We start from the raw sequence: 20,117 nt of genomic DNA on the forward strand, positions 1-20,117 counted from the left end.
ATCTGCATCTTTTTTTTGTGACTTTGCTTATAGATGTTTTCAAGTCATTCTCATTTTGTGTCTTGAGTTCTCTTGTTACAATGAAGATCTTTATAGTCAGGTTTTTTTTTTTTTTAAATTACTCATTCTTCTAGTCTTCTAATTGACTTTGGACTTTAATGGTGGACTCTGCTCACTTCTGGTGAGGGATATCTGAACCTTGGTTTCTGGCATAATCTTGCTGTTGCTTTCACAGCTCATTCTGGGAGCCTGCAAGTTTTAAGGGCTCCCAAAGTGGGGTGATCTAGGGAGATGTCTGTTCACTATCTTTCTAATCTGAGCTCTGCACATTCCTGACACAGGTTTGAGTTTGTTGGCTTGTGTGTAGTTAAGAGTTTCAATAGACTGCTCTGGACTCAGTCATAGTTAGCTTGCTGGGAGACTATAGGTTTGCAGTAACTGAATTGTTGGCTCACTTTTGGTCTGGGAATCCTGCCCTGGTTAATTCATAGCAGGATTCAGTACTGAGCTAGAGGTTAGAAGTGAGACCCTGCTGCTCTGATCCTGGGATCAAAGCCACACAGCTGCATTTTAGTTCCTTCTTCAGCACACATCCAAGATGGGCTCACATTCCTTCAGGAACATGCTTCTTTACTCTGGATCTGTAACGTGGCTCCCTGGGTAATGAGTTACAGAGCTGCCAATTGGCCCTTATTTGTGCACCCACCTCTAGTTCAGGAGTCCCCAGGGATCTACTTCTGCCTCAGTGTTTCCTTTTCTGCTGTTCTGTCTCAACTCTTTTTATTTCCTTGGAGGCTGGAATTCTACTGCTGCTGCTCCTATACTGAGCTAATGGATAATCCTACATCACTGATGCCTCTCTGTCTCCTTAAAATTCTCTGGGCTGAAAAAATCGTGACTTTTTCTTGATTTTCCTTTGTACTTGAAGGTCCTTCTCCTGATTGCATGCCAACTTGTTTCTGAATTGAATTGTTAAGCTTAACCACTACGTATCTTAGAGTTTGCAACCTTGGATTTTTGCTTTTTTTCTAGAGGTGATCTATTAATTCTTTTTATTTGTACTTCATTATCTACATTCAGAAAGAGGCAGTTCTCTTCCATTATTTATTCCTGCATTACAGTGTTAAGGTTTTTTACCCTGTCATGTTCTTTCAGGTTATGTTTTGTAACCTTGGAGATCCGTATGTTTTGTTTGTATAGTAAGCAAATGTTATTGTTTTGATGTTATTTATTTTTTACTTCTTTTCTCCCAGATAGCTCTTCACTTCACAATTCACATTCCCAGTCTGTTCTCTCTTTGGTTCCTTTGGTAAGACTTACCATCACAGATTCCAGTTTTTCTATTTTGCTCATTATTTTTGTCATGCGGGCCATAAATCCTATTCTGATAACTCTCATTTCTTTTTTGAGCTACTCAGGAACAATTTGTTGCAGTTCCATGTTTTCCTCAAATTCCACAGAGTCTTCTGTCTCAGTATGTGTTGGATTGTTTTCCTTTGTTTTGCAGTATTTATTCATACATGCCTGAACTCATTACTAGATATGCTGGTCATATTTCTTTCTGCTGTTAATAATTGCCTTGTTGATTTATCTACTTATGTTCAAAGTCTTTGAGTTTTCTTCTTCCTGAGATCTTTGGTAATTTCAGTCTTTTTTTTCCCCTTTAATTTCTCCCTATTACTCATTTTCTTATTCGGACTTGCTCGGGTATTTTCCTTAGGGGCCTGAATTTCAAAGCACCTCAGACGCCTCCCATGCAGGGCAGTTCACATACCACAGCCTAGGTCTCTGCTCCAAGGGGCTATTGGGTAGACAAAGACTGACCTCAGCTAGTGCTAAGTGCTTTCCCTCAGGCGTAGTGGAGTACTGCACAGCGCCTTAAACCATGGCCTCCTTCAAAGCACACACTGATCCCTGTCCCAGTGTCCTGTCCTGTTCCTTCTGTCCCACAGTTTAAAGAACTGCCATGCTGGTGCTACAGGGTTGATTTCTGTAGTTTGGGAGGAGGAGGAAGAAGAGGTGGGATGTGGTGTTGAGCTCTATTTCCAGCCCAGTCACGCGTTCTGCCCCTTTCCCTCTGTTCCTGGCTCTAATGCAAAGATCTTTTGCAGCACAGAATGCTGCCCACCTCAGAGCTGCCTTGGTGGTCCCAATGACCTTCCATAGACTGGAGCCTTTCACAGGTATGCTGGCTAGCTCTCCTGGCCTGGATTGCCATGTTCCTGGAGAGAGGGCAGAGAGATCAGGTTGTGAGCTTGGGTTTTGTTCTGAGTCCATGTAGGTCAGTTAGTGCAGGTTTGGGGCTGTGCCAGGTTTGGAGGAGGGGTGCTAAGTGAACTCAATCCAGAATCATTTCGTGAGGTTTGTTTTTGTTTTTTGGGGGTTTTTTTTGTTTGGTTTTGTTTTACCTTTCTTTTTGGGATTCTTGTTGTTCTGAATCATGGACTCAACTGAAGTTTCTTTACCTTTGTTGCATAATTTGTTTGGTTTTTGCTGTTGAATTGCTTTCAATCATGTCTGACTCTTCATGGCCCCATTGGAGGATTTTCTTGGCAAAGACACTGGCGTGGTTTTTCATTTCCTTCTCTAGCTCATTTTATAGATGAGGAAACTGAGGCAAACAGGGTTAAGAGGCTTGCCCAGGGTCACATAACTAAGAGTCTGAATAAAAGTTTGAAAGGTCAAGAGGATCAGAGAAAATGTCTAGTTCTATGTCTTATCACATGACCCAGAAGTTGTCTCCTTTGCAGTCTTAAAAATTATTGAGCACCTCCCATTTTTATAGGTTATACCTATTGATATTTACTGTATTAGATATTGAAACGTGTTAGTCTGATTATAAAAATAGCGTTGACCCCTTAAAAGGATCTTAATAGAAGACTTATCTTTGTGAGTTCAAATCTGGCCTCAGACTGGCTGTGTGACCCTGGGCAAGTCACTTAACCCGGTTTACCTCAGTTTCCTCATCTATAAAATGAGCTGGAGAAGGAAATGGCAAATGATTTCAGTGTCTTTGCTAAGACAACCCCAAATGGGGTCACGGAGAGTTAGACATGACTGAAATGACTGAACAACAAAATAACAGGATTCCCCAGATCACACTTTGAGAGTCACTGCTTCAGTTATACCTGGAAGTTTCTACTGAACAGGAAACAGCTTCTCACCTATTTGAGTCAGGGAGTATCTCACCAAATTCAGTAAGAGAATCATAGACTCTTAACATCACAAGGGATCTTGCAGAGATAATCAGGTCCTCTGCACTTCATTTTATGAAATGAAGATGCTAAAGAGATGTAGAGAAGTCAACTGATCTGGCAGTAGTTATCCCTTAGCTAACTGTAACTGTCAGGACTGGAATACAGATCTTGACTCTCAGCCTAGTACCCTTCCCAATAAACTGTATTCTCTCTCAGCAAGAGAGCTAGCTATTGACTTAAATAAGTAGCCTCCTTACATACACCTGCTCTGTCCTAAGAGCATGCAAAGAGTAGAAAAAGATGGAAGAAACTACTAGCAGAAAGCAGAGTAGAAGGAACAGTAAAGAAGAAATTGAAAAGATGTTATGGAGGAGGGAGGGAAGTGAGTATAGTACTGGGGAGGTGTTAGTTCCCGAATTATTTACAAGAAATATCAGAGTCTTGAACCAGAATTGCCAGCCCAACTGACAATCCATGAGTGTGGGCTTCCTGGAGAAACAACAGCCTTGTTAACTTCCATACCCCAGAAATTGGCAAGGCAAACACCATGTGGAGCTAGGGGGGAGGCGGGTGGGCAGGAGACAGAAAAGGAATGCTTTGAAGAAGTACCAGCCTCTTGTATTTCTGGAAAAAAGTGAGCATTTATGTTTGAAATACAAGTATACTGTAATCCCAACATTTTCTTCCATAAACTCAGCAGCAGACCTGTTAATTATGCTTTTTATTTAAGTGATGGTTTTCTCTTGAGGCTCTCTGGGGCTTAATGATTAGTGAGCCAGAGGCTTGGGATGTTATCCCTTAGAATTAAGTTTGCAAAAATGAAGAAAATATTAGCAAGTTACGTGGCTTTTCAGGAGATGATCCAACAGAGCAATGATCATGTAGGACCAGACTCCGAGTCCCTGACAACCACAGGCAGAAACACAGTGCTGCCTTTCAAGTCCTGAAATTAAAAACAAAACCAAACCAAACCCCTGCTGCTTAAATACAGAAGGATTTTAGAGAATGTATAGTGTCCCTTGAGGCAAAGTTTTAAGCCTGACTTTCAAGGATAATATTAGACTTCCGACATTTGCTGAAAAGGAAAGAAGAAAGGAAGGGAGGAAGTAGCATTGTTTTGATGCTGGGGTGATCTCTTTATTGTCTTTAACCTTTCCCAATCCTCTCTAATCTTGGTGCCTTCCCTCTGAGACTACTTCCAATTTATCCTGTAGAAATCTTGTTTATACATCATTATTTGCATGCTGTTTCCCTCCTTAGACTGAATTCCTTGAGAGCCAGGATAGTCTTTTGTCTCTCTTTGTATCCTCAATACTTATACAATGCCTGGCACCTAGAAAGTGCTTGATCAATGATTGCTCTCTTGACATTACTTGACTTCTAGCTCTTGGCATCATGATCTTATGACAGTGTGTTTATGAAAGCGTACAGCACTCTGAGCTGTATTTCTGTTCAAGTGGACTCCCTAAGGGTGGATTTGTGGAGGACATAGACAAGGAGTCTCATGGGATGGGTAAAAGTGGCATAGTTGTGCTCTTTCTTGTAAGAGGAAGTACCTATATCTATGAGATTACAGATCTATGGCAATGTGATCCTTAATCTGGCCTCACTTATGTATGACAAACCAGGAAACAGAGGGAGGTTCAAGTAGGGGGGTCTCATCAGCACCCTACTCCAACCAATTTGACTCATTTTGATGAGATAATGTAGCTGCAAAAGCTAAGGCATCTCCTTTAGGCCAGCTGAGGAACAAGCTTTCTTTCGCTCTTTGTTCTTTTTTGGGGAAATGAAACATCAATGTCAGAGAATGGGTTTGGGAGGATGGAAAGAGAAATCCAGCCTCTGGGGCTACCAGGGCACAAGTCCTTCCTATTTTCAATTTTGGGAAGTGCACAAGGACTATTACTGACCTATTCAAAAGGATCTTTACAATTACTTGGTTCCCAGGTCAAACTGGCCTTGTCCCTGCTTCTGAAAGCATGTTGTAGATTGCCACTGAGTGCCTCAAGGCTGCTGGAAGAAATCGGTTGGTCTCAAGAATTCTTTTCTGAAGGCTATGACATGTTGCCTAGGGAGCATGTCATGAAATAAACACAAGCCTGACGTACTTTGGGCTCAGTTTCAGGACATTAACTAAATGCCTCCATTCTGTGGAAGCTGTGCCTAGGATGAAGAGTTGCTCTGTAACATAAACATGTTTGTCTAGTTTGAAAACATATATTATTGCTTTCTGAACTTTGAAACTTGTAGGGGGGAAAGCCTGTCCCCCCGACAAGTTTCAAAAATGCTGTGTATGTTTATTTAGATCCTTTGGCAAATTTGTAAAAGCCCCAAGAAACTCAAAACATTACCAAATTTCCCCCTTTCTCAATTAGATTCAATATTACAATTATGTTCCATAAAGCAGGGCATTGGTGCCAAGTTAGGGCTGCTGAGAAGATAATTATTACCATAGGATTTGGAGCTGGAATTAGGAGATAATGTCAGGAGCTGAGAAAGTTGTCACAGGCCAGTGGTGCCCTGCTGTTCTCAGCTTGGGTGTGAAGGAAGTAAAGCACTTAGTGAAAATAAGAGTTGGGGCTAGGCCAACTATGTCTTTGTCTCAAGGGAAGCAGTGATTTTGCTGGAGCCTTCTATCAACTACTCAAATGACATGGGAAGGTTGCCCATTTGGGCTGCTGTAATGCCATGGTTCATAAGGATTAGCAGAGGGTGTAATCCATCTCCTTTTTCTTTTTAAACAGTTTTCTTAATGGTTTTGTGACTTTTATTTTATGATGCTTCTCCTATATTTCCTTTCCCCACCATTGATGTTCCATTGTAACAAAGAAAAATAAAGTGTCTGTATGTCCCTGTCAAAATGGACATCTGTAGTCATTTGATCTCCTCATTCAGTATTGGGCATTGTGGTTATTGTGAGTTAAGTGGCCCTTTGGGCCACTTAAAGCAATTTTATTAGGATCATTGTGTGCACTGCTGCCCTGGTTCTGCTTATTTCACTGAACATCTATTCATACAAGTCTTCCAATGCATCTCTGAATTCTTTATTTTATTGTGATGTATATGTATCTTACATTGTTGTGGCTCAGTTATTTAGTTGTGACTGACTCTTCATCATATTATCTGTGGGATTTTCTTGATAAAGATACTGGAGTGGTTTACCATTTCCTACTCAGTAGATTAAAGCAAAGTGGGGGTTAAGTAACTTTTCCAGAGTCCCACAGCTAGTATAGTGTCTGAGGTCAAATTTGAACTCAGGTCTTCCTGATTCCAAGTTCAGCATTCTATGCACTGAGCCACCTAGCTGCTGTGTGCCTTATAGCACAAAAATATTCCATTACAATTCACAGGTTCTTAACCTGGAGCCTGTGGACTCTTTTAAAACATATATTAATAACTGTATTTTAAGATAATTGGTTTTCTGTGTAATCCTATGTATTTTATTTTTTGCATTTAAAAGCATCATTCTGAGAAAGGGTTTTATAGGTTTTGCCAGACTAACAAAGGGGTCCATGACCCCCCAAAATACTAAGAACCTATCCATTAAATTCATTCAAATTGTTCTGACACTCTCCAATAAATGGCCACTCATTTTGTTTCTAGTTTTTGGTTACCACAAAAAGTGTTGCTATGAATATTTTAGCACACATGAAACTGTTCTTTATTTTGTCTTTTCTTTAGTCTTTATTCTTTATTTGTACAGTACTGGGTTAGAGGGTATGAACCTTTCTCTGAAGGATAATCTATTTCTAGCTGAATTGAATGCATTTGATATTCACAACAGGAGGAACCAAATTCAAATTATGCAAACCATTTGTAACGTAAATTATGCTCTTCCAGCTTGTTGGAGAGTCACAACCCTGAGCTGCTACTTTCTGGCTTTGCTGCCCCCATGTTAGTAAGGTACACAGTTTGGCTCAGGGTGTGATGGGGACCAATATCTATGACAAAGATCTGGAAACAAATTCTGAAAGCAAATCAAAACTTACCAAGACTCAGGACCCTACTTCTGACAGTCTAGAGGAGATTTCTGAGGTTTTTAAATGTTTATTAATGGAGACACCATATTCCTTGAGGTTTGTCAGCTAAATGAGATAACAGATTTTCTAAACACTTATGGTCAGTAACACTTAACCAGATGGCAGCCAGATGTTGACTCCATTTTTTCTTCTTAGGTGGTGAATGCCCAATCCTTTCCAGCCTTCTTCAGTTTCACCTTGCCCATCTCTTACCAGTTCTATTTCAGAATAGGTCAAATACTTTATTCATCTCAGTACAGACAACCCTTTACTCTTTATTTTAAATATTTGGTTTAAACTTCTCGTGGGACTTACCTTCTTTTTGTCCTGTGATTTTAATGGCCTAGAGAGCTTCTAGGGAGAAACTTTTATCAGGTAGACTGGCAACTTTTCTGCAACTAATGGTCGTAGGGACTTTTGTAGTGACCTGAGAGGTTAAATGGATAATACAGCCTCTTATTTGGTGGATCCCATAAATAGTGTTTTCTTTTAGTGCAATTCCTAACAACAGCAACAGTAATAGCCCACATTTTTAAAGTACCTTTTGCATTTTTTCCTTTCAAAGAAAAATAACTTTACAGCTATGATCTGTAAGTAGGGATCACCTACTTTAGGACACATATGGTTGAATCTTAAGCAACCAAAACAGTTTTCTTTTCTAGAAAATTACTGTTTTTTGCCAGCATTTTTCATTCTATCTTTTCTTATCTAGGAAACTTAGGCCCTAGGGTTAATTGGATAATAACCCAAATGTGAATGAACAAGGTTCTACCAATTATCACCATGGTAAGGTATAGTTGTCTTCATGTAACACCTGGGAAATAGAATGTACCAAATGCTGGGCATAGACCTGTGCTTCTCACCCTTGCCTGGATGAGTGGGGGATGCCTCTGTCATGCATTTAAATTGCTTTCTTTACTTCAAGAAGGTGTGGGAGACTCCCAGTGAGTTAGATTTACTAGGTTCCTTGTCATGTTCTGAATGGACACTGATGCATACAAGCACATCCACAGAAGTGTGGCTATCTGAGAATAAATAGCTAAAGGCTAGTAAAGAAAATCAAGACTTACAAAGCTAGTTCATCAACATCATGTGAGCTTGAATAGAAAAGTCCAAAATTACCTTGATTTTCTTCCTCTAGAAGTTCAGAAAGTTGCTTATTAGTGAAGGACTCTGATGGCCCCAACAGTTACTATACCCTCAGTTCTGTGTGTCTAGTGTAAAGTAAGGAGAGGCAAGCAAAAACAATGTCAGTAATTGTAGCCAGACCCAGATGTGGAAACAGTTCTAATTTGTTCCTTACGCAATCAAACTCGAGTTGATGGACTCAAGGGCAAACCAGCAGTTCTCATGGAGCCCAGCTACAGGGTGAGTCATTGAAGGGATGGTTCATGTATCTAGCCCTATCCATCCTATAAACTTTAAATCTACTGTAAAGTCTTTGTCGGCAGCCCAGAGCACCTAACCATGTTGGGAAGGAATGGATTTAGATTTCAGGAGCTCCTGCAAATCCTCTCACTTTTCCTACTTCTTTCCATTTCATTCTAGTCCTCTCTATTTGTTTCCTAGATTTCAATTATATCTCTTCCCTTCCTCCTCCCACTATTCCTTTGATTCTCCCCTCCTTCTAGTCTGGAGCCATGGTATCCTGCACTCAGCTGTTCTAGTCTGATATCAGAAGCAATGCAGAGTAGTCTCTGGTCAGTACGTGGTTGGGAGACCACCTAGGAACACCAGGTGCTGTGGGCTTTGAGAGAATGAGCACTAGATGTGAACTCAAGAAGACATAGATTTGAATCTTCCTTTTAAATTTACTAGCTGTGTGACCCTGGGCAAATCACTTAACCTTTCTGAGCCTCAGTTTCTTTATCTATAAAATGAGGAATTCCTTATTTCTTTCTTTCTTTCTTTCCTTCCTTTCTTTCTTTCTTTCTTTCTTTCTTTCTTTCTTTCTTTCTTTCTTTCTTTCTTTCTTTCTTTCTTTCTTTCTTCTTTCCTTCCTTCCTTCCTTCCTTTCTTTCTTCCTTCCTTCCTCCCACCTTCCCTCCTTCCCTCTTTCCTTCCTTCCTTCCTTCCCTCCCTCCTTCCTTCCTTTCATCATTGTTACTTGTCAGTACTCTCCTTACCCCTTCCTTATTCTCATTAGAACTCTCCTTTAAGAGGGCAGCTAGGTGACCTAAGGGATGGAGTATTGCCCCTGGACCTGAGTTCAAATCCAACCTCAAACACTTACTAGCTGTGTGATCTTGGGCAAGTCACCTAACCCTGATTGCCTTTTCCCCCACCCCTCCAAAAAAACAAAATGACAAAAAAAGAATGCTCCTTTATAAGTCAGTCAACAAGCATTTATTAAGTACCTACTATGTTCAGGTATGATGTGTGTAAGGTGAATTTTAGTGTGTATAAAGTGAATTTTTGCTATTATTTCTCAGAGTTCAATTTCCCAGGATCCATAGCCATAACAATCTCTGGTTCCCAGGTAGTAGATATGAGATCCCACAGATATGGTTTAAAACATCTCCACTATGCTTGCGCATAGTTACATAATGATAAATAAACATTCACTGCAGCTGTGAGATGAGATGAAGGGATGAGGTGATGTAAACTTGGGAGACTATTGCTGGCAATATGACTTCTTTGTCTGTTGGTCTATAAAACAGGTGGTCACTAGACAGTGAATGGGAAATCTTTAGGGTTGAATGCATGAATGCTATGTGTGCCTCAACTGGCCCCCATTGAAGCTGGGGGGTAACCTTAGGGTTGAATGCACAAGCTGGAATGCTGTGTGTGCCTTGATCGACCCCCATCAAGGCTTGGGGGAGGAAATCTGTGTTTGCCTCAACTGGACCTCATCGAGGCTTGAAGGGATTTAGGGGAAGCACATGTTGTTCCTGTCTCGATGGACCCCATCCAGACAGGGATAGTTGTCCCCGCTTCTCACCAGCCCCTGTGAAGAGGGTGATTAGGGAATGCTGTAAGAGTTTGTGCTGTCATTATCAGCAATCACTTCTGAGAAAACTAGACTAGCATAAAGTAAGATTATTAACCCCTTCTTAGTGTGTTTCCTGTCTGACCAAATCAAGAGTGAAACTGTGCTTGCAGCCGTCAAGTGTGCTGTTTATCCTTCTTACATATGGCTACCAAAAAGTTTTTTTTTCTATAGATAAAACACAGACTGACACAATCAAAAGATCTAGGTTTGAATCTGGGCTCTGTCACTTATTAACAGTGTGACCTTGGCTGGCAGGTCACAACTTTTTTGAGCCTGTTTCCTCGTCTAGAAAAGGGAAATAATAATGTTTTGATTTTGTGAGGATGAAATAAGACAGTATGTGTAAAACATTGAATAAATGCCTTAACTATTATTGAGTCCCTGGTTACTCTTTTAAAAAATCATCCACCAAGCAGTTGTTCTGATAGCCCCAAGCTCTGAGTCCATTTAAGCCTGACCTCTTAATTTTAGAGATGCCGTCTCTTTTTACCCAAGAAGTAGAAGCTAAATGTCTTCCTTAAATCCGCAGAGCTAAGTGTTGGAGGAAGGATTGGAATTCAGATCATTATGATAACAAACACAAGCACTCAAGATCATGTAAAAAACAAATTATCCATCCTTCAACCTCTGCTGGTGCCTGCCCCAAGTCTATACCATCATTAAAAAAACCTTCCTTAGACTTTATCTTGCCCTCAAACTAACGGCCTTTATCTCTTCTCCCTTTTATAGCCAACCTCCTAGAAAAAAATGCCTATGCGCGCTGTCTTCACTGCCTTTCCCTTGTTCCTCAGCCCTCTTCATTCTGCTTCTGCTCTACCTGACCACCAGACTGAAACCACTGTCTTCAAAGTTATTAGTAAGCTTCTAACTGTCAAATCTGATGGTTTTTTCCAGTCCTCATCCTTATCTGCAGCAGCTCGCACTGCTGATGACCGCCTTCCACTGGATGCTTTCCTCTCCCTTGATTTCATGATACTGCTCTTTTGCTTGGCCTTCTACCTCACCAAGTGTCCCTTCTCAAGTGTCTTTTTGTAGGTTCTTCAGCCATGTTCCCAAACTGTAAATGTTTCTCAACTAGCTCTCCCTATTTCTCCCTCCCTCCCTCCCTCTCTCTCTCTCTCTTTCTCTCTCTCTCTCCCCCCTTCTCCCCCCCCCCCACTGCTCTCCCCCATCTGCTGCTTTGAGTTTAATTATCATCTCTGTGGGGCACCTAGGTGGAGCAGTGGATAGAGCACCAGTCCTGGAGTCAGGAGGACCTGAGTTCAAATGTGGCCTCAGACATTCACTAGGTGTATAATCCTGGGCAAGTCACTTAACCCCAATTGCCTCCAAATCATCATCATCATCGTCATCATCATCATCATCATCATCATCATCATCATCATCATCATCATCATCATCATCATCATCTCTACAGCAATAACTCCCGGATCTACACATCATCTTGGTCTTCCCTATGAGCTTCAGTCCAGCATCACCAGTTGCCCATTGGACATTTCAAACTGAATGTCCTGGACACATCTCAAACTCAGTATATCTAAAACAGAAGTCATCATCTTTCCCCCCAAACTCTCCTCTCTCTCCAAATTCCCTGTCTCTGTCCAAGGCACCATCATTCTTCCAATCTTCCAGGCTCATAACCTTGTAGTTGGCCTCCACTCTTCCGTCTCCCTCAGCTCGCAGTTGTCAGATTTTGTCATTTCTGCCTTTACAACATCTCCTGTCCAGACTCCTCCTCTCTAGTCACATAGTTACTCCCTAAGTTCCTCAGGCATTGATTACCTCTCCCCTAGAGTATTACAACCACTTCCTGGTTGTTTCCCTGCCTCAAGTCTCTCACCGCTCCAGTCCATCCTCTAAAAGCTACTAAAATAATTTTTCCTAAGTGCAGGTGTGATGGTATGATTGATTCCTCTACTCAGACAACTCCAGGGGCTTCCAATTGCTTCTAGGATAAAATGCGAACTCATTATGTTTAGCTTTCAAAGCCCTTCATAACCTCACCCCAATGGATCTTTCCAGTCTCATTGTACATCACTCTCCCACTCTCTTGGACCCAACTAACCTGGCCTTTCTTTTCCTTACACATGCTAGACCATCTCTTGTCTCAGTGCCTTTTTTTTTAACTTTCCCCCAAGCCTGGAATGGCCTTCCTTCTCCCCGTAACCTCATAGATTCCTTTTGCTCTTTTGAGATGCTGCCCAAGCACCACCTTCTCCAGTTAAACCTTTTCTGTTCCCTTCAATTCTTAGTGCCTTGACTTTTAAACCACCTTGTACTTTAGATTGTAGTTATTCTCTTTATATCTGCTCTGTATATGACTATATATGTACTTGCTATTTCCCTCTAGAATGTAAGTAGAAATTCTTTCAGTCATTATATTTGTATCTCCAGTACCTAGTATAATGTAGCAAGGTTGTGCGGTAGATAGAACACTACCCTCAGAATCAGAAAGACCTAAGTTCAAAGCCAGCTTCTGACATTTACTTGCTGAGTTATCTTAGGCAAGTCACTTAACCATTATTTGCCTCCTTTTCCTTACCTGTAAAATGGAGATAATAATAGCATTTACTTCCTAGAGCTGTTGTTAGGCTCAAATGAGATAATATTTATAAAGCCCTTTGCAAACTTTCGTGCACTATGTAAATGCTAGCTATTATTTTTAATACTATCTTATTTTCCCCCAACTACATGTACAATTTCATTGTACATTTTTTAAAACTTTTTTTAAAATTAATTAATTTATTTAACTTTTAACATTCATTTTCACAAAATTTTGGGTTCCAAATTTTCTCCCCATTTATCCCCTCCCCCCACCCCAAAACACTGAGCATTCTAATTGCCCCTATGACCAATCTGCTCTCTCTTCTAACATCCCTCCTTTCCCTTGTCCCTATCTTGTCTTTTGTCCTGTAGGCCAGATAACTTTCTATACCCCTTTACCTGTATTTCTTATTTCCTAGTAGCAAGAACAGTACTCAAGAGTTGTTCCTAAAACTTTGAGTTCCAACTTCTCTTCATCCCTCCCTCCCCACCCATTCCCTTTGGGAAGGCAAGCAATTCAATATAGGCTATATCTATGTAGTTTTGCAAATGACTTCCATAATAGTCATGTTGTGTAAGACTAACTATATTTCCCTCCATCCTATCTTGCCCTCCATTGCTTCTATTCTCTCTTTTGATCCTATCCCTCCCCAAGAGTGGTGACTTCAAATTGCTCCCTCCTCCTACTGCCCTCCCTTCCATTATCCCCCCTACCCTGCTTATCCCCTTCTCCCCTACTTTCCTGTATTGTAAGATAGGTTTTCATACCAAAATGAGTGTGCATTTTATTCCTTCCTTTAGTGGAATGTGATGAGAGTAAACTTCATGTTTTTCTCTCACCTCCCCTGTTTTTTCCTGCACTAAAAAGTCTTTTGCTTGCCTCTTTTATGAGAGATGATTTGCCCCATTCCATTTCTCCCTTTCTCCTCCCAATATATTTCTCTCTCACCCCTTAATTTCATTTTTTTAAGATATGATCCCATCCTATTCAATTCACTCTGTGCTCTTTGTCTCTGTGTGTGCGTGTATGTGTATGTGTGTGTGTGTGTGTGTGTGTGTGTGTGTGTGTGTGTGTGTGTGTAATCCCACCCACTACCCAGATACTGAAAAGTTTCAAGAGTTACAAATATTGTCTTTCCATGTAGGGATGTAAACAGTTCAACTTTAGTAAGTCCCTTATGACTTCTCTTTGCTGTTTACCTTTTCATGCTTCTCTTCATTCTTGTGTTTGAAGGTCAAATTTTCTTTTCAGCTCTGGTCTTTTCATCAAGAATGCTTGAAAGTCCTCTATTTCATTGAAAGACCATTTTTTCCCCTGAAGTATTATACTCAGTTTTGCTGGGTAGGTGATTCTTGGTTTTAGTCCTAGTTCCTTTGACTTCTGGAATATCATATTCCATGCCCTTCTATTCCTTAATGTAGAAGCTGCTAGATATTGTGTTATCCTGATTGTATTTCCACAATACTTGAATTGTTTCTTTCTAGCTGCTTGTAATATTTTCTCCTTGACCAGGGAACTCTGGAATTTGGCCACAATGTTCCTAGGAGTTTCTCTTTTTGGATCTCTTTCAGGAGGTGATCAGTGGATTCCTTGAATACTTATTTTGCCCTCTGGTTCTAGAATCTCAGGGCAGTTTTTCTTGATAATTTCATGAAAGATGATGTCTAAGCTCTTTTTTTGATCATGGCTTTCAGGTAGTCCCATAATTTTTAAATTGACTCTCCTGGATCTATTTTCCAGGTCAGTTGTTTTTCCAATGAGATATTTCACATTATCTTCCATTTTTTCATTCTTTTGGTTTTGTTTTGTGATTTCTTGGTTTCTCATAAAGTCATTAGTCTCCATCTGTTCCATTCTAATTTTGAAAGAACTATTTTCTTCAGTGAAAGAATTAGCCATTTGGCTAATTCTGCTTTTGAAAGCATTCTTCTCCTCATTGGCTTTTCGAACCTCTTTTGCCAATTGAGTTAGCTTATTTTTCAAGGTGTTATTTTCTTCAGCATTTTTTTGGTCTCCTTTAGTAAGGTGTTGACCTACTTTTCATGTTTTTCTTGCATCTCTCTCATTTCTCTTCCCAGTTTTTCCTCCACCTCTCTAACTTGATTTTCAAAATCCTTTTTGAGCTCTTCCATGGCCTGAGCCCATGGAATATTTATTTTGGATGTGTGCGATACAGAAGCCTTGACTTCTGTGTCTTTCCCTGATGGTAAGCATTGTTCTTCCTCATCTGAAAAGAAGGGAGGAGATATCTATTCACCAAGAAAGTAACCTTCTATGGTCTTATTTTTTTTTTCCCTTTTCTGGGCATTTTCCCAGCCAGTGACTTGACTTCTGAGAGTCTTCTCCACACCCACCTCACCTCCAGATCTGCCCAGCCAGCCTTGGGGTCTGAGATTCAAATGCTGATTCCCAACCTTAGGGCTTTGGCAGGGCAGGGCTGCTATTCAGTGTGAGATTAAGTTCAGGTGCTCAGGTCGGGGCAGGGTCACCACACAGGGCTCAGTTCCCTCAGGGGGTTTATGAGGAGACCTTCAACAATGGATCAGAGCTCCTGCCTGCTTTGGGAGCCCCTGTCTGCTGCTGCCTCCTGAGGGGGCCTGAGTTATGAGGACACCCCACTCCCCTCTTGGCGAGCCAAAAAGACTCTCTCACTGACCTTTAGCGCCCATGGGTGGAGGGACCTGTGCAGCCGCTGGAGATTCCGTCCCTGAAGCCTGCTCAGATCTGCTCCTCTCTGTGCCGCATGGCCGAGGCAGGGCTGGGCTCTGCTCCTGGTCCAGTGCACGACAGACCTTTTGTGTTGGTTTTTCAGGTCTCTCTGGAACAGAAATCTCCTCCACTCCGTTGTTCTGTGGCTTCTGCTGCTCCAGAATTTGTTGGGAGTTCTTCTTTACAGGTATTTTATGGGCTGTGGGTTCGGAGCTAGCATATGTGTATCTTTCTACTCTGCCATCTTGGCTCCTCCCCTAAAACTTTTACATTTAAAAACTTTCATTTTTACATTTAAAAAATTTCATTTTTTAAAAAATTTTAAATTCCAAATTCTATCCCTCTCTCCTCTGTCCCCTCCTTAAGACAGTAAGCATTCTGATATTGGTTATACTTGTGTAATCAGGTAAAACATAGTTCTATATTAGTTATTTTGTGGAAGAAAACTTGAACCAACACAAAAAGAAAGGAAGAGAGAGAAAGTGAAAATTAGTATGAATACATCGGTATTCAGATGCCATCAATTGTTTTTCTGGAGGTGAAAAGCATTTTTCCTCATGAGTCCTTTGGGATTACACTGAATCACTGTATGCTGAGAATAGCTAAGTCATTCACAGTTGTTCATCATATACTATTGCTGTTGCTATATACAATGTTCTCCTGGTTCTGCTCACTTCAATTTGCATTAGTTCATCTAAGTATTTCTAGGTTTTTCTGAAATGATCCTGCTCATCATTTTTTATAGCATAATAATATTCCATTACAATCATATACCATAATTTATTCGGTCATTCCCCATCGATGGGTATTCCCTCAATTTCCAATTCTTAGCCACTACAAAAAAAGTTAGCTATTATTATTGTTAATAATTATTTGCTGATTTATTGATTGAACATTAGGAAAACAATGAACATACTTAATTGTATATTAAAACCACCCCAAACCACATGACAACATCAATATAAAAACAGAAAAAGCCTTTGACAAAGTGCAAAATTCATTCATGCCAAAAACACATAAAGTGTAGGTATAGAAGATATATTTTTATTGAGAAAAAGGCTATATTTTATAAGAATTAGTTTTCCCTTCTTTTTCATTCCTTCCACTAACATTATGGTATTCATTTTACATACTGTTTTGTGGGTCCTTTGGCATTACTTCATGTAAGTCTTCACATACTTTTCTCAATGAATTCTTCATATTTTTTGTTTCTTATGCAAGGAAAATGTTTATATTTAAATCTAAAAACTAGCATCATTTGTAGTGGGTATACATGCAAAAGATTTGAGTACATACCTTTCCTTCCTCTGTTTGCATAGCTGGAGGACTAAGAGTGAGATATTGCAAATACTGTCAGGCAATTGATGTGTTGTTTGGCTGGTTGATGAACTGCTTTCCCTGCCCATTTTTAATTCTTTGTTATAGTACATGGCTTACTTGGCATGGGAAAGAGAATACATTAGAAATCAAAGTAAACAAAAGTTATTGTAGTCACCTTTCTGGGTTATTCCCCCAACCTGGATGTATTCTGGCTGATTGGACTCCCTAGAGGGTGGTTACTACCTCAGGTTCTTGGGAGTACCCTGAGAGTATCCATTCTTTCTACTATAGTTCATAAGCCCCTCCCCATGTGCTTCTTCCTAACAGTCAGACAGTAAAAACAATGGGCTCTTTGTAAAGGCATTCACTAAAATAGAACACTAAGTAGCTACAAAACATAAACCTGAGTGAACTCTCTCACAAAAACACACGGGGAGTCACAAACTTTAAGTCAGATACACATGGAGGTAATAAATATAGCCAAGGCACTTCTCACCTCTGGATATGCAGTGCCTCAATGTCCTATTGGTCCTCCTGGAGTCTTCACAAAGCACCCCCTTGGCTAAACTTTATCTGTCCAGGTGAGTCACCCAACTGGAGTCTCTGAGTTTGTTCCTCTTTGAAGCTCACTTCTCAGTTGTCAGAGCTATCTCTCCCTCAGTCCATAGAGAGGTTTCTTCTTTGTTAACAAAGGTCATATTCCTTGAAGCTGTCTGGCTTCAAGTGACGTCCTTGCTGTGGAGTGTTTATCGCTGCCCTATCTCAACTGTGCCTCAGACTCTCTTGAAATGATTCCCCAGCTACTGAATGGGCTCTATCCTTTTGGACAGTAGCTTCTATTTTAGTTGCCAAGGCTGATGGGGGGCAGGGAGAGAGAAGAGAAAGTCCCTTCCCCTCATTTCTGCCCTTTGTTATAGGTACAGCAATCACACTCCGTAAGCTCAAATTTTTCGATTGCTTTACAGCTGGACTGTCTCAGAGGCTTGATTATTTAAAACTCCCAGAGTTGTGGCCAGTATTTTTTGTCCAATAGCCAGACTTCCTTTGATTCTATTAGAGAAAGATATTAAAATTTTGTAAAGGAATCAACTTATTATCTTTGATTGTTCCTGCAGTTACATTAACTAAGCTTGTAGGGGGTAGGGGATAGGGGAAACCAACTCTTTCCAGTCATTTTCAGGTGTGACTCTTTATGACCCCAGAAAAGATACCAGAATGATTTTCTCCAGCACATTTTATAGATGAGGAAATTGAGGCAAACAGGGTTATGTGACTTGCCCAGGGTCACACAGCTAGGAAGTGTCTGAGGCCAGATTTGAACTCAGGAAGATGAGTCTTCCTGACTCTAGGCCCAGCAATCTATTCACTGTGCTATCATACTGCCCTTATAGCATCACTTTTAAGTTCCTTTCCTTTCCTTCCTTCCTTCCTCCCTCTTTTTCTTTCTTTCTTTCTGATTTTAGATTTTAGGCTGGGCAGTACAAGGAGTGGGAGTGGCATTTTATGGATTTTTAAGCAGTAGAATAATACTGTGACAATAGCATTTCAGAAAAGTTATTCTACCTGCAGTATGAATAATTGGATTATAAGGGAAACAGATCTGTGAGCCAGGACAAGAAAAATCTTGGCCTAAAGAAAGAGTTCTTAATGTGAGATCCATGGGTAATTTTTAGAGGGTCCATGAACTCAGATTAGAAAAAATTTTTATCTTGGTTTCGATGTAATTGTTTTCCTTTGTAACTTAAATGTATTTTATGTGTGCTTAAAGCCATTATTCTGCGGAGTTCATGTTATTTGTTGTCGTTTGGGTCCCTCTGACTCCAGTAGGGTTTAATTTTTTTTTGGCAAAAATACTACAGCAGTCTTCCATTTCCTTCTCCAGTTCATTTTATAGATGAGGAACCAAGGCAAACAGAACTAAGTGACTTGCCCAGAGTCACACAGCTGCTAAGTGTCTGAGGACAGATTTGAATTCAGGAAGATGAGTCCAAGAGGAAGGAAGACCTGAGGAGTCCATAAACTTCACCAGATTGCCAAATGGATCCATGACACAAAAATGGTTAAGACCATCTTGTCTAGAAAGGTGAAGGCCTTAACTAGACTGGTGGTAAGGGAACTGAAAGGAAAGGACAATGACAGAAATATTAGGGAGGAGAAGAGTGTGTAGTGAAAAAGGGAATGTGGTAATGGCACGACTGCTATCTGACCTTCCATGTTCCTACTGGGAGCGTAGTAGGAATGGAGCACGGTGGACAAAAACCTTACTCCAAACATCTTGAATAAATCATTGAAAGATTTTCTTTTCTATAAGTTTCCTTGGGCTCAATTGTCAGAATTACAGTTTGGAGGATTGGGCCCAAGATGTCCATGGAATTGTACATTGTACTTTTCTCCCCTAACAAACATAATACTTCGAAAAGTACCCAACTTTGGGCCATCCTTTGTGTTTCTGATCTTCTGGCCCCTCAACTATCTAGCCCTTTAATCACAATTACTGCAGTTAGAAAAGTCTCAGTCAAAAAAGCATCCCTTTTTTCTTATTGGCCTCCTCTCCCCTGTTCCCTAGTCCCTCGAGGCCTCTAATTGTGAACCAGGAGTCACCTCTGTTAATGTTCAGTAGAGGGTAACCCATCCCCTGAAGTGGAGGCTGCCTGGCTCTTTGCTTTCAATCACCTTGGCCTGGAAAACCAGGCACTCTCAACGTTAACTTTGTGCCATGCTTGGCACATGCTAGCACTTCTGAATCCTTATTGCTGCTCTGGGTTAGGAAAGGTGCCAAGAATGTTTGAACTCACCTTCATAATGAAATGCAGATTTTTCAACTAGAAGGAAAATCTTTCTTTCTGCAGCCTGCTGAGGGTGCTAAATAATGACACAACTTAATTTGTGTATTCATTTTTTTAAAAAATTATCATTTATTTGAACATCACACAATTAAACTCGTTTTGCCACTATATATACTTAGCGTTATTAATTTCAATGCATAAATTGTTATAATTTTTTTCATTTTATTTTTCAATAATGACTTGTCAATTACTGCCTCTGGGCTGCTTAGTTAGATTTCAGTTCTGCAGAACATCCAACTTGGTCTTTTGTGTTGGATAGGAATTGGCTATATGTTGCTTTTGCTTTTTGGTATTTGGTTCTGAGTATCAGCAGCTGGGTTCTCTGGGCTCCTTGACTTTGAACTCTATTTCAGGGGCAATTTTTTGCCAGTTACAGATGGCTTTGTTCTTTCTGGTTCATTTTCAGGGACTGCTTGGGCAAGAAATGGCCCCATTTCCCAGCATGGTTTTGCCAATCTGGGAGCTACTTGCTTTGCTTTCTTTCTCCCA

The 20,117-nt window shown here is 40.5% G+C and overlaps 1 long non-coding RNA gene across 1 annotated transcript; it reads left to right on the plus strand.

Moving 5' to 3' along the window:
• Positions 1-1,981: 1,981 nt before the first annotated feature.
• LOC140521086 (uncharacterized) lies at positions 1,982-19,726 on the plus strand. Its single transcript, XR_011972782.1, has 3 exons — positions 1,982-2,183; positions 15,566-15,649; positions 18,665-19,726. It is a non-coding gene; the product is annotated as an uncharacterized lncRNA (long non-coding RNA).
• The last annotated feature ends 391 nt before the right edge of the window (positions 19,727-20,117 follow it).

The sequence above is a fragment of the Notamacropus eugenii genome, chromosome 1, assembly GCF_028372415.1.
Source record: "Notamacropus eugenii isolate mMacEug1 chromosome 1, mMacEug1.pri_v2, whole genome shotgun sequence".
In the NCBI taxonomy this organism is placed as follows: Eukaryota; Metazoa; Chordata; class Mammalia; order Diprotodontia; family Macropodidae; genus Notamacropus; species Notamacropus eugenii.